At 39.0% G+C, this 13,510-nt stretch overlaps 1 non-coding gene across 1 annotated transcript; it reads left to right on the top strand.

Moving 5' to 3' along the window:
* The first annotated feature begins 11,768 nt into the window (after positions 1 to 11,768).
* LOC141669812 (small nucleolar RNA R71) lies at positions 11,769 to 11,875 on the top strand. Its single transcript, XR_012554070.1, has one exon. It is a non-coding gene; the product is annotated as a small nucleolar RNA R71 (small nucleolar RNA).
* The last annotated feature ends 1,635 nt before the right edge of the window (positions 11,876 to 13,510 follow it).

Here is a 13,510-nt window from a genome sequence, read left to right on the forward strand (position 1 = left end):
AAGAGTTCTACAGTAAGCAATCTGTTAATCAAACATCTGGAATAGGTTATGATTATAATGCTGCTATTGGAGAATTAGGCATAAACTTCCCTCCTCATGTATGTGCTAAAGGTAGGGAAGTACCACATGTGCTTAAGGGTGTTGATGAACCCCTCTATAAAGCATCAATTGATGAATCATTTGATGCGACCTCTTCTGTTATTCAAGAAGAAATATGTGCTGAAGATCATGCTAATGAGAAGGTTGTTTCCAAGTCAAGTGTGTCGAAAGTTCCAGTCAAAGTTGTGAAAGCAACTGAGACTAACTCAGACACACATAAGTTGGATAACAAAATGCCATGTCTACCATGCATAAATTGCCTGCTGTTAATCACTCTCATAAAGCATGTGGTGTTTCTAATTGTATGTCTTGTGCTTTTAATATGATGTATGCTTATTTTAATGGTAAGCATGTTTCTAATGATAAGACTACTCCTCGTCAGCATGTGAATAACAAGAAGCATGATAGGTCTAAGACTGCTAGTCCTTCTAAGGCTAGAAATGAGACATTTGTGCCTAAGCTTAAACAAAAATTTGTTAAGGCTGTTTATAAGGTCAAATGTTCAGTCATTGAGAAAGTTGAGACCATTAAAGTTAAAAATGTTATTTTGCCTGACAAATGACAATTCTACAAGTATGTCGGGCCCAACCAAGTTTGGGTTCCGAAGAAGGTCTAATCCATTTGTAGTGCAGGGCATTAAACAGGTGTAACCGGTAGTGTGGATTCTTGACAGTGGATCATCAAGACATATGACCGGAGATAGAGCCCTGCTATCAAATGTGGTTGAGAAAGCTGGCCCCCTGGTTACCTTTGGAGATAACAACAAAGGTTTATCTGAGGGATATGGCTGTTTGTAAGCTGCGAATGTTATCATTGAAAATTTGTATATTGTGCTAGGTTATTATCAGGAAGCAGTATCTAACATATAGCACCAGTGACGAGACTTAAGAATATTATGACATATCAGGCACCTGCTGCACATTACACTTGGAATTGGACTCTAGTAAGATGTGTACAAGTGTACTCCTGGTTGGTGAGTCAAAAGAGGAAGTCAGTGCACCACAGTTCATGGACTTTGCAGCTGCAAATCTATTGGACTATGCAATCTCTTCTTCACAATCTCACTTCAGGTTGGTATGAACTAGTGTACTACTCAAGCAATCGTCAAGGACATGGTATGGCACTCTAACTGAAGTTATAATTTAATATGAACTAGTAGAGTCGTCAGATTTATAACTCTCTTATCACTAGGCACAAACATATTGTTTTATATGTGCAGTGTGTTTTAGGAGAAAATCAAACTTCTTTCTACATTAGTGATTTCTTATTTCATGTAAAATCCTTTGAAATCACTATTGTACATCATCTCTCTCAAAAGATTAAATGTATAATTTTCATTCATTATAGATCTTAAGTACATTTTATCTCTCTATTGCCATATGTTCTGTGATAAAGGTTCAGTCTCCAATGACTTTCTTTCATTGATAGTCATGAGGTTGAAAACCCACAACATCTATCCCAGACTGTAAAGACAAACACAGAAACAGAACCAACCAACACTCTCTTACCACTAAATATAGTATGAATGAGCGTGAGGGAGATAGTGCCTTAGTGCACCACATAAGGAAGGTTCTGTAGTCAACCCAGTAGCTCTGTCTCCTACATAGATGAGTGGTATTTAAACCGAGACAACTGCTAGCCCCCATACATCTTCTCAAAAAGATGTAATGGCTGAAAAGGCACAAAAACAGTTACTAGATTCATTCTCTCAACAGGGTGTGTCTATTGAAATTTTCCTATCGGCCAAGGCATTCGATGTAGTGTCACCACTTCAAACATAAACAATTCTTGATGTACAAGGAAAGGTTACACACATAAAGGATGAGTTGACGGAAACAAGAGTTTCGACCATTTTAAGGTCAGATTCGATTGTTTAAGGTTCGTTAATGGACCAATTGCCTTTACAGGTGTTAGGAGAGGATACTGATCCAAAAGCCATATGTCAGTGGTCAGTGTCTACCTCCCCAGGCTTAAATCCCCTGGATGCATCTGCGGATAGTGGATCTGACATAGGTGCAGATCGGCAACTTGTTGACAATGATTCAGATATTACCTGATGAGTCACAAGGAAATGTCTTCACAGACATTAGAAGGGAACTTTGATCTTTATGCTAAATTTGTTGGATCATTGTTTACCTTCCCAAAATTCAAATCTGGAACCCTAAAAAGGAAACTAGCAACTTGTAGATTATGACTCAGATTCATCTGACGAGTTTAACAAGGATGGGGATTTGCGAACTCTCATTGCACCACCTGTGACCTCCTTAAGGATGGCTAAGGTGATTTTCCTTGCAGGGACAGCTGGATTATGGAGCTATGAGAGAAGAGTGATACACTTGTGAGAATGAGTGTAAACATGAGTGGAGAGAAGAGTGAAACACATGTGAGGTACACTAAACAGAATTACACACTCATAGTGAGGAAGAAAGAGAAACTACTTGTTATTTCTTTTCCAACCAAGTGTAATATGAGAACTCCTTCAGACGACAACATACATTCCTTCTTTAAGGGGGAGATAAAAGCTTAAGTAATAGTCTGGAGGATTCCTCAACTAAGGGGGAGAAATAGCAGGAAGGAAGAAAAAGATCAAACATGTACACTACACCACACCATTGTTGTTTGTAACTACGGATCCTATTGTACGGGAGAGGTGGTAAGCACAAGGTGATTTTCTAGTAAGGGAAGAAGCTGTTAGGGGAGTACCATTGGTTTTTATCTGCGGATCCTATTGTACGGGAGAGGTGGTAAATGAAGGTGATCTTCTTTAATCAGTTGATTCTCATAGGGGGAGAAGCAAGAGAGATATGGGCTTCTCAACAGGAAATGTGGTTGTACAAAAGAAGATGAAACTACTTGAAGATATGTTCAGTCTAGAGGAACATCTATTTGGAATCTGGAAAAGGTTAAATGTTATCCAAAACTTTTCTGCTATTTACTTTGCATTTCTGTTTATATCTTTTTTTTATTTGTTAGTTGAGTTATCCTCTAGGTATTTGTGTGTTATTGCCTAACAAACAAATAGGGGGAGATTGTAAGGCATATGTCATAGCCTATTTGTATATTCGAGGATTTAACTCAACTCAAATAAGAATGTAATAAGTAAATAATGGATCTACCGTCAAAGAGATCTCGCAAAGTAACATCTGTCAGAGGATTCGGAAACAAGGTTCATCTACAGACTTGAGGAGTTAATTCACTGGAAAAAGTTCAAGAAATTGATCAAGCCTCAGTGATGCAAATCAAGATTGTGGATTTAATCAAGTGACAGAGATCTCGTCAGAGTATCAATTAATTACAAGGACTTAATCTGAAGAAAATCAATTATCAAAGTCAAGACATGAAGAAACGTCACGGAAGTTAGTCACTCATGAACCAGACAGTACATCGAGTGTCAACATTGAAGTGGTGGAATTGATTCATAATTCTCAGTGATTTTCAGAAGATTTTCAGAAGAATGGTTGCTGCTCAGGATTAGTATTAATTCTCTATTAATTAATTATGTCATATAATTTAATTAAGAAAATAAATTATATCTGCAAAGATTAATTTATTTATTAATTGAATTAATTGATTAATTAATTCAGAATTAATATTAAGAATTTTCAGAAGTTTAATTGGATTAAAAACAGTCTTATATCAGCAAGACAATTGAAAATGAACTAGCATGACAATCTGGATTGTCATACCGATTGTCATGCCAAGTCATTTCAATTGTCCTACTGAAAGGTCTACTGGGAAGGAGATTGTCTTGCTAGTTCATTTGATAGTCCTACGGAAAGTCTTGCTTGCTGTTGGGATTGTCTTGCTAGTTCAAAGGATAGTCTCACCGAAAGTCCTACCAGCTATGGGATTGTCATTCCAGTTCATTCCATTCTGTTGATTGATAAAAAAGACAGAAGCAGCCATTCAACAAATCATCCAAAAAAAATAGAAGTCAAGAACATAACAAAAAGAAAAGAAGCAGAAGCAATATTTCATTTTCTCTGCTAATTCAAGATCATCCATTTCTAGTTTGTAAAGTTAAATCCAATCAACTAGAAATCATTCTCTTGTTCTTGTGTAACTATCTAGCAGATCAAAATCCCTAGAACTTAATCTCAAATTGCGTTTAGCATTTGAATCTTTTTATTACAAAAATAGAAAAAGTTCATGTCGAATTTATTCTAGATTTGTGATAATTAATTTGAGATTAATTCCTTGTAATCGATACAGTTGTTGTAACACCTTTCAAGTTTAATAATATTCTTATTTAACTTGAATTTTGTTTCACTTTTTTATTCCGCATTTAATTCGATTATTCGGTACTGTTTGTATTCAACCCCCCCTTCTACAAACACGTTGGGACCTAACACAGATAGAGCATGAAAATCTGAACATTGTGGTTACTCATACTTCGAATTCTGAAATCTGCATCACCCTCAAATTTGAGTTTGATTCTCAGAACTCTTCAAGAACACCAAGAACACATATTCAAATAATTTTCAAAAAATCAAACCTTAATTTCTATATGATACTGAACCCTATTTTTGAAGTATAATATACCAAATTGACCAGAAAAATATTATCTACACGATGGAAGCATCAAATCACATCAACAACATCAAGAACAAATTTTCATAATTTAATTATCAAATAATTCGAATATAAATAAATAAATAAGAAAATTACCTTGATTTCTGGGTAAAAACTGATGATTGATTCAGAAAGAAGGTTTCGAGAGCTTCATTTTGATATGCTGCACGCCTGAATCGGAGTTCGATAACGCCTTCATTCGCGTGTTTAATTCTCAGGAACGTATCGGTTTCTAGGGTTTTCTCTGTATTTACGGTATTTTTACTGGTTGCAAATGAATAAATGAAATATATGAAATAAGAAATAGGCTATTTATATTTATAGAATATTGGATCGTTCTGGATCGTTTTGGATCGTTAAATTAGTTGCTTAGCCGCTAAGTAACTACAAAATGATCCAAAAAAAGATTACTTAGCGGCTAAGTAACTATAAAAACGATACAATTTAATACCAGAATTGGATAATCATCAAAACTGAGCTTTTCATAAAACACCATATACGAAAATAATGTAAAAATATGTCGTCTCTCGAGAATACGGGTTTTGTTGATTTATCGAAATGGTTATCGTGTCGAAAATATTGCGCTGGGCCGCGCACGGGTCAAACCATAATCCGGATCGAAAAAGTCAAAACACGGAAAATGTCTGAAATTACCAGATTAGGTTAGAAAAGAGTTTTCAGAAGAGTTTCGGGTTGTAAACACACCAAAACGTTTGAGGTTGGACGATTCCCGGCTTTATAAAATAATTTTTGTAATTATTCAGAACATAATTAATAATTCATAAATTATTATAAAATCATGTAACACTCCAAAAATTACCAGAAAAATATCACAATTATCTAAATTTTATTCTGGACATATAATAATTTAAATACTCAAATAATATCACATATAAACACCCAAACATCAATTCCAATTATCAGAGAATTCACCAAAATTCACATAAAATTCACATAAACAATTCCAAATAATAATAATAATAATATTTGAAAATATGGGATATTACAACGATAACCCAGCCCATGCTCCTCGGGCTCTCCACCCGTCCACTCCTGCATCGCATTCAGAGTCCCTGAATCAATAGGAGTGGCTGGCATCTGCAACTGCTCGTGAGAAGGCCACTGAACTCCCACTACTCGGCAAAGCTTTGTAACTGTAGATGCATAAGGGATGTTCATGTGCTTCGCTCCCCTCAAAAACTTCAGAATTCCTTGGTAGATGAACTCATCAAGGTCCACATAGTACTCCTCATTCAAAATACCCCATAACAACTGTGCTCGCTCAACTGTAATCTCATGTGCATGTGAAGTAGGCAGAATATTAGCACAAATAAAGGCATTCCATGCACGGGCATACCTATTCATCGCAATCGCCGGAAAATGACGATACTCGTTAATCCCCGTCTTGAACGTCCAAACCGTGCCCGGTCTACAGAGAGTAGCACAAATCAAAATCAAGTCAAAATCAGTCTTCTCATTCCAATTCTCCTCCGTGGGCTTCCTCTGGCACTGCCCAATCACACGGCGAATCGCCTTAGTATGATAATCCACCATCAGCCCCCGCACAACAGAAAACCCATTCTTTTCAGCTTTCGCGTTCGCATAGAACTCGCGAACCACACGCATCGGAACCGCCTCCGGTGACTCACAGAAAGAAATCCAACCCTTTTCAACAATCATTGGTAACAACTCACCATCCCTCCCCGATGGTAAGAATCCCCTCTCCTTCAAAATCGGCTTACCCAGAAGTCTAGTATACTCCTCCTCAGCAGCCCTATTAAACAAATGAGGCCTCGCAGCAGTACTCCTCGAAGAATCAATAGTAGGAACAATGCTGCTGCTATCAATTGTCCGAGATCTCTTGGGTGCCATTGAAACTGAGAAAAAGTGCTTAAGATTTGTGTTTTTGAATATGGGAGAGAGTGTGTATGGGGACTATATGGAATAGTTGTATGTATATATAGGGTAAAGATTATGGTTAAAATTTGATTAGGAGTGAGGTTGAGGGTTAAAAACGTGGGTTTATGGGAAAAGGATTCGTGGGTAGTGGGTTTGGGTTTGTATTTTTTTATTTTCTGATTTTTTAATGTTTTTTATTAGGCTAAAAAAAATTCAGGCAGTCGGGCCCTGAGCGGTCGCTCAGCAAAGCTGAGCGGGCGCTCAGCTTGCTTTGCGGGCGCTCAGCAGAGCTGAGCGGGCGCTCAGGGACCTTCTGGAAAAAAATTTCTTGGCCTGGTTTTTCATATTTTTTTGTGGTTTTGGATAGGTTACTAACTTCTAAGGGTTCCTATAGTCACAAATCATGGGTTGCCTCCCAAGAAGCGCTTCTTTTTCGTCATTAGCTTGACGTAGAGTACTTCGCTCAAGTTGACAATAAAACGGCACTAACCACTTCCCGGTTTGCCGTGTCCTCATAGTAATGCTTCAAATGCTGACCATTAACCTTGAATGCTTGGCCCGGATCATTCTAAAAAATCTCCACCGCTCCATGTGGAAACACAGTTTTGACAATAAAAGGTCCAGACCACCTTGATTTCAACTTTCCCGGAAAAAGTCGAAGACGAGAGTTGAATAAGAGAACTTGCTGCCCCGGCACGAATGACTTAAGATATAGCTTCCTGTCGTGCCACCTTTTCACTTTTTCCTTGTACATTTTGTTGTTCTCGTACGCTTGGAGTCGAAATTCATCAAGTTCATTTAACTGAAGCATTCGCTTCTTTCCAGCTACATCTAGATCAAGGTTCAACTTCTTCAATGCCCAATAAGCCTTATGCTCAAGCTCCGCAGGTAAATGACATCCCTTACCATAAACAAGTTGAAACGGGGACATCCCAAGTGGAGTCTTGTATGTTGTTCTGTAAGCCCAAACAGCTTCATCGAGCTTTAAAGACCAATCCTTCCTTGACGGACAAACAACTTTCTCTAGAATGTGCTTGATCTCTCTATTAGACACTTCCGCTTGAACATTCGTTTGCGGATGATAGGCAGTAGCAACACGATGATTCACATTGTAGCGCTGCATCATAGAAGTGAACTTATGGTTGGAGAAATGCGACCCCTCATCACTTATGATTACTCGTGGCGTTCCAAACATTGTGAAAATCTGCCTATGAAGAAAATTCAACACTACCTTTGCATCATTCGTCGGTAGAGCCTTGACTTCTACCCATTTTGAGACATAATCGACTTCCAGCAAGATTTACTGATTATTGCAGGACGAGACAAATGGTCCCACGAAATTGATTCCCCAAACATTAAAGACCTCGACTTCAAGTATCACATTTAACGGCATCTCATCCTTCATCGTAAGATTCCCCACTCTTTGGCAACGATCACACCTTAAAACGAACTGATGAGCATCCTTAAATAAAGTAGGCCAGAAAAAACCTGCTTGCAGAATACGAGCTGTCGTCTTCTCACCACCATAATGTCCACCATAAACTGTGGAGTGGCGGTCTCATAATATCCCCTCCGTCTCACTGAATGGGATACATCTCCTGATGATCTGGTCAGCTCCTTGTCTAAAAAAATACGGTTCATCCCATATATACCACTTCACCTCATGCAGAAACTTCTTCTTTTGAGCTGTATTCATATTAGGAGGCATTATATTACTGACAAGATAGTTCACAATATCTGCGAACCATGGCTCTTCCTCCTGAACTACGAACAACTGCTCATCCGGAAAAGATTCGTTGATCAATGTCTTATCATGTGAAGTAGAATCGGGATTCTCCAATCTAGAGAGATGGTCAGCTACTTGATTCTCAGTACCTTTTCGATCCTTGATTTCTAACTTAAATTCCTATAGCAAGAGCATCCAACGAATAAGTCTAGGCTTCGAATCCTTCTTGGAAACCAGATAGCGAATGGCCGTATGATCAGTGAACACTATCACCTTTATCCCAAGAAAATAAGATCGAAATTTTTCGAAACCAAAGACTATAGCCAAGAGCTCCTTCTCAGTAGTGGTGTAGTTTATTTGAGCTCCATTTAAAGTCTTACTAGCATAGTAGACCACATGAAAGAGATTATTCTTGCGCTGCCCAAGAACTGCGCCCACCGCATAATCACTCACATCACACATCATCTCAAAAGGCCTTGTCCAATCAGGTGCCGTAATAACTGGTGCAGTTATCAAACTCTTTTTGAGAGTCTCGAATGCCGTCAAGCATTCATCATCGAATTTGAAAGGCACCTCCTTCTCGAGCAAGTTGCACAACGGCTTTGATATCTTCGAGAAGTCCTTGATGAAACGCCGATAAAAACCCGCATGACCAAGAAAACTACGGATTCCTTTCACAGAAACAGGTGGTAGAAGATTTTCAATGACTCCCACCTTGGCTTTGTCCACCTCGAGAACCTTGCTAGATACCTTATGCCCAAGAATAATGCCTTCACGCACCATAAAGTGACATTTTTCCCAATTGAGCACCAAATTAGTTTCCACACACCTTTTGAGCACCGCACGAAGATTGTTCAAACATTCATCATACGAATGTCCAAAGACGGAGAAGTCGTCCATGAACACTTCGACATTATTTTCAATCATATCAGAGAATATAGCCATCATACATCTCTAAAAAGTGGCAGGTGCACCACATAAGCCAAACGAAACTCTGCGAAAAGCAAACGTGCCAAATGGACAAGTGAAGGTAGTCTTTTCTTGATCCTCTGGTGTAATACATATCTGGTTATACCCCGAATAGCCATCCAGAAGACAATAATACTCATGACCAGCCAACCTGTCAAGCATCTGATCAATAAATGGAAGAGGGAAGTGATCCTTCCTCGTGGCCTTGTTCAACTTTCTGTAGTCCATGCATACCCTCCATCCTGTGACTGTTCGAGTGGGGATGAGCTCGTTCTTCTCATTTGCTACCACAGTAATACCTCCTTTCTTAGATACACATTGCATGGGGCTCACCCAAGAACTGTCAGAAATAGGATATATGATTCCTGCATCCAGCCACTTCAAAATTTCTTTCTTCACCACTTCTTTTATGATAGGATTAAGTCTTCGTTGTTGCTCCACCATTGGCTTACTACCTTCCTCTAGCAGAATTTTATGCATGCAATATGAAGGGCTGATCCCCTTTATGTCTGCTATTGTCCATCCGATAGCCGATTTGAATTCTCTCAAGATCCTCAAGAGCTTGTCTTCCTCTCTACCTGAAAGGTCAGATGCAATAATAACAGGTAAAGTAGATACATCACCTAAAAAATCATACATCAAGTGTTCAGGCAATGGTTTAAGATCCAAAGTAGGTGCTTCCTCAATAGATGGTTTTAGCTTTCCTTCAGCATTCTTGAGGTCATAAGTACCAAGAGATTCAAATGGCATGTCTAGCTTTCACCTCCCAGGAGAAGCATTTAGATATTATAGTTGCTCATTGCCATCCTCATCATCACTGTCAAAGTCCCCCACTAAGGCTTTCTCTAATGCATCAGACATTAGCATATGATCAAGTTCCGAAGTTACCGCAGAATCAATAAAATCCACCTTTAAGCACTCCTCATCTTCTGTAGGGAATTTTATCGCTTTGAACACATTAAATGTCATATCCTGATCCTGCACCCTCCTAGTAAGTTCTCCTTTCTGCACATCTATCAAGGTACGGCCTGTAGCCAAGAAAAGTCTCCCCAAAATTATGGGAATCTTCTTATCTTCCATGAAATCCAGAATAACAAAGTCTGCAGGAAAGAAGAGCTTATCCACCTTTACTAGCACATCCTCCACTATGCCTCGTGGGTATGTAATAGAACGATCAGCCAATTGTAGAGACATGTAGGTGGGTTTTGGATCAGGCAAATTCAACTTTTTGAAGATAGACAACGGAATCAGATTGATGCTTGCTCCCAAATCGCACAGGCAATTGTCAAAAGACAACTTGCCGATGGTGCAAGGAATGGTGAAGCTACCTGGATCTTTAAGCTTTGGAGGTAATTTTTGTTATAGCACAGCACTACACTCTTCTGTTAGAGCAACGGTCTCAAGGTCATCCAGTTTCACCTTCCTTCAAAGAATACTCTTCATAAATTTCGCATAACTAGGCATTTGCTCCAGAGCCTCGGCGAAAGGTATGTTGATGTGAAGTTTCTTGAACACCTCCAGAAACTTACCAAACTGCTTATCCAGCTTTTGTTGTTTCAATCTCTTAGGGAAAGGTGGTGGAGGATAGAGCTGTTTCTCCCCTGTATTACCCTTAGGCAGAGTGTGTTCAACAGTAGTCTTCCTTGGTTCCGTCGCTTTCTCCTTTTGCTTAGATTCTTCATCACCAACTTCAACTTCTCCGTCTTTTGCTTTTTCAGCATCAACAACTTTTCCAGACCTTAAGGTAATAGCCTTGACTTGCTCTTTAGCTTCCTTTCTGCCTGGCACTTCAGTATCACTGGGAAGTGTGCCAAGTTGACGATTGAGCACTGCATTGGCTATTTGACCGATTTGATTTTCCAAGGTCTTGATAGAAACAGCCTGACTTTTGCACAACAGCTTGAGTTCCTCGAAATCAGCACTAGAAGATGGAGCTGCACCTCCTTGTTGAGGATATGATTGCCTTTGAGCATATTGCTGTGGTTGCTGGAATCCAGGTGGATTAAACTGTTTACTTACGCCTTGCTGATATGGTTGCTGAATAGCATTTTGATTATTGCTCCAGCTGAAATTGGGATGATTTCTATTGTTAGGATGATAAGTAGCTGGCACAGGCTGTTGCGATTGCTGATAATTGTTCACATACTGAACAGATTCATTAATAAGGGAACACTGATCCGTAGCATGAGAACCTGCACAAAGCTCACAGACCATAGCTATCTGATTGACTCCATAGGTGGCTAGAGAGTTGACCTTCATAGACAGTGCTCAGAGCTGCGCTGCAATAGCTGTAGCTGCATCAACTTCCAGAATACCTGCTACCTTCCCAGGCATCATCCTTTAAGTTGGGTTTTGATGCTCATTTGTAGCCATAGTTTCAATAAGATTATAAGCCTTAGTATAGCTTTTGGCCCACAAGGCGCCTCCAGCTGCTGCATCGAGCACGGGCCGAGATTGGGCCCCCAAACCATTATAGAAACCAGTGATCACCATCCAGTCAGGCATACCATGATGTGGACACTTTCTCAACATCTCCTTGTAGCGCTCCCAAGCTTCACACATAGATTATGTAGGCTGCTGCGCAAACTGGGTAAGAGCACTCCTCATAGCTGCAGTCTTCTCCATTGGATAGAACTTTACCAGAAACTTTTGCGCAAGATCTTGCCAAGTAGTGATGGACCCAACTGGTTCAGAATGTAACCAGTCCTTAGCTTTATCCCTCATAGAGAATGGGAAAAGCCTCATCTTGATAGCCTCATCAGTCACACCATTATATTTGAAAGTACTACAGATCTCGACAAAATTCCTGATGTGCATGTTGGGATCTTCAGTAGCAGCACCTCCAAAAGAAACAGAATTCTGCACCATCTGAATAGTGCCCGGTTTGATTTCAAAAGTGTTAGCCTGAATAGCCGGATAAAGGATGCTTGACTGAATGTCATCAATTTTAGGCCGAGAAAAGTCCATAAGAGCTGGATCTGCCGGAACTATACGATCACCCATGATTACTGGTTCTTTCTGCTCACTCTCTGTATCCGAATCTTCAAAATCTATCTTCTCCGGAATACCAAGAACTTCGTCTATCTCCTCAGCCGTATCTAAAGTCCTCTTGTGAGTACGAGAATATGTTTGCATAAACGCTCGCTAAGGTACCTGAAACACAACCAGAAACAATAAGTAACACGTCTTAATCAATGAGTCCTAATGACCACTGATAGTATGTACATAAACTAAAAAAATACGCCGAGTCCCCGGCAGCGGCGCCAAAAACTTGTTAGGGCGAAAACACGCGCTAATAATACACGCAAGTATACACGTTCGCAAGTAATATAGAATACTTTCTAGTTCGTTCCCACAGAGACTCAGACTAATTATGTTCAATTAACACTTACTCACCAATGTATAATTACTTCTCAATGTCAAGACAATAACACTTAGATTTGATTAACTAATTATTAACTACAATTAACTACGAGAATAAAACACTTAATTGATACTTAAATTAACAATATTAAACACACATGAGATCACAACTTCATTACTACTTCCTTCAATAGCTATTGTTATTACCCTTAGCATGTAACGGTGATGACATTAATCGAACAACACGAAACTGATAAAAGCCAACTTTCGTTGTACTAATACCATTCTACCAAGCATCCACAATTAAGACAGAAATTGAATAGACATCAATTATGTTGAGACCCTATATGTCTACAGAATTTGACAACATAACGATTTAAGCACAAGTTATTCCTTATGATTACACAGGGTAAGTAAAACGGTTAGAATTACCCACTAATCATGCATACACATACATGAACCTATGCTAGCATGGCAAGTTCTAAATCCTTAAATTTACTGCCGCTTCAATAAAGATTAACACGCTATCTTATAAGTTCGCGACACTCATAAGACGAATAACCACAACCAATACTAGGTTATCATATAATCACCACACAATAAGGTATCAAAACAAATTAACTAAAGAAATCCATAAATAAATCCGCTAGAACCCCATGATAACGATTAGCCCATAATCAGACTCATCATTAACGTGGGTTCCGATGAAAGCATGGTATAATAAACATAGTCTTTATACTGGATAAATAATAAAACCAAGTATGAAACAAGAGTAAGGTTCACGAATAAGAAAATAAGCATCCAAGTTACAACTTAGAACAAAGATTCACAAGTAAAAACAAGATTTTTCGTCTTCGTTGAATCATGCTAACATAGTCTTCT

Source organism: Apium graveolens, chromosome 6 (genome assembly GCF_009905375.1).
Source record: "Apium graveolens cultivar Ventura chromosome 6, ASM990537v1, whole genome shotgun sequence".
NCBI classification, from domain to species: Eukaryota; Viridiplantae; Streptophyta; class Magnoliopsida; order Apiales; family Apiaceae; genus Apium; species Apium graveolens.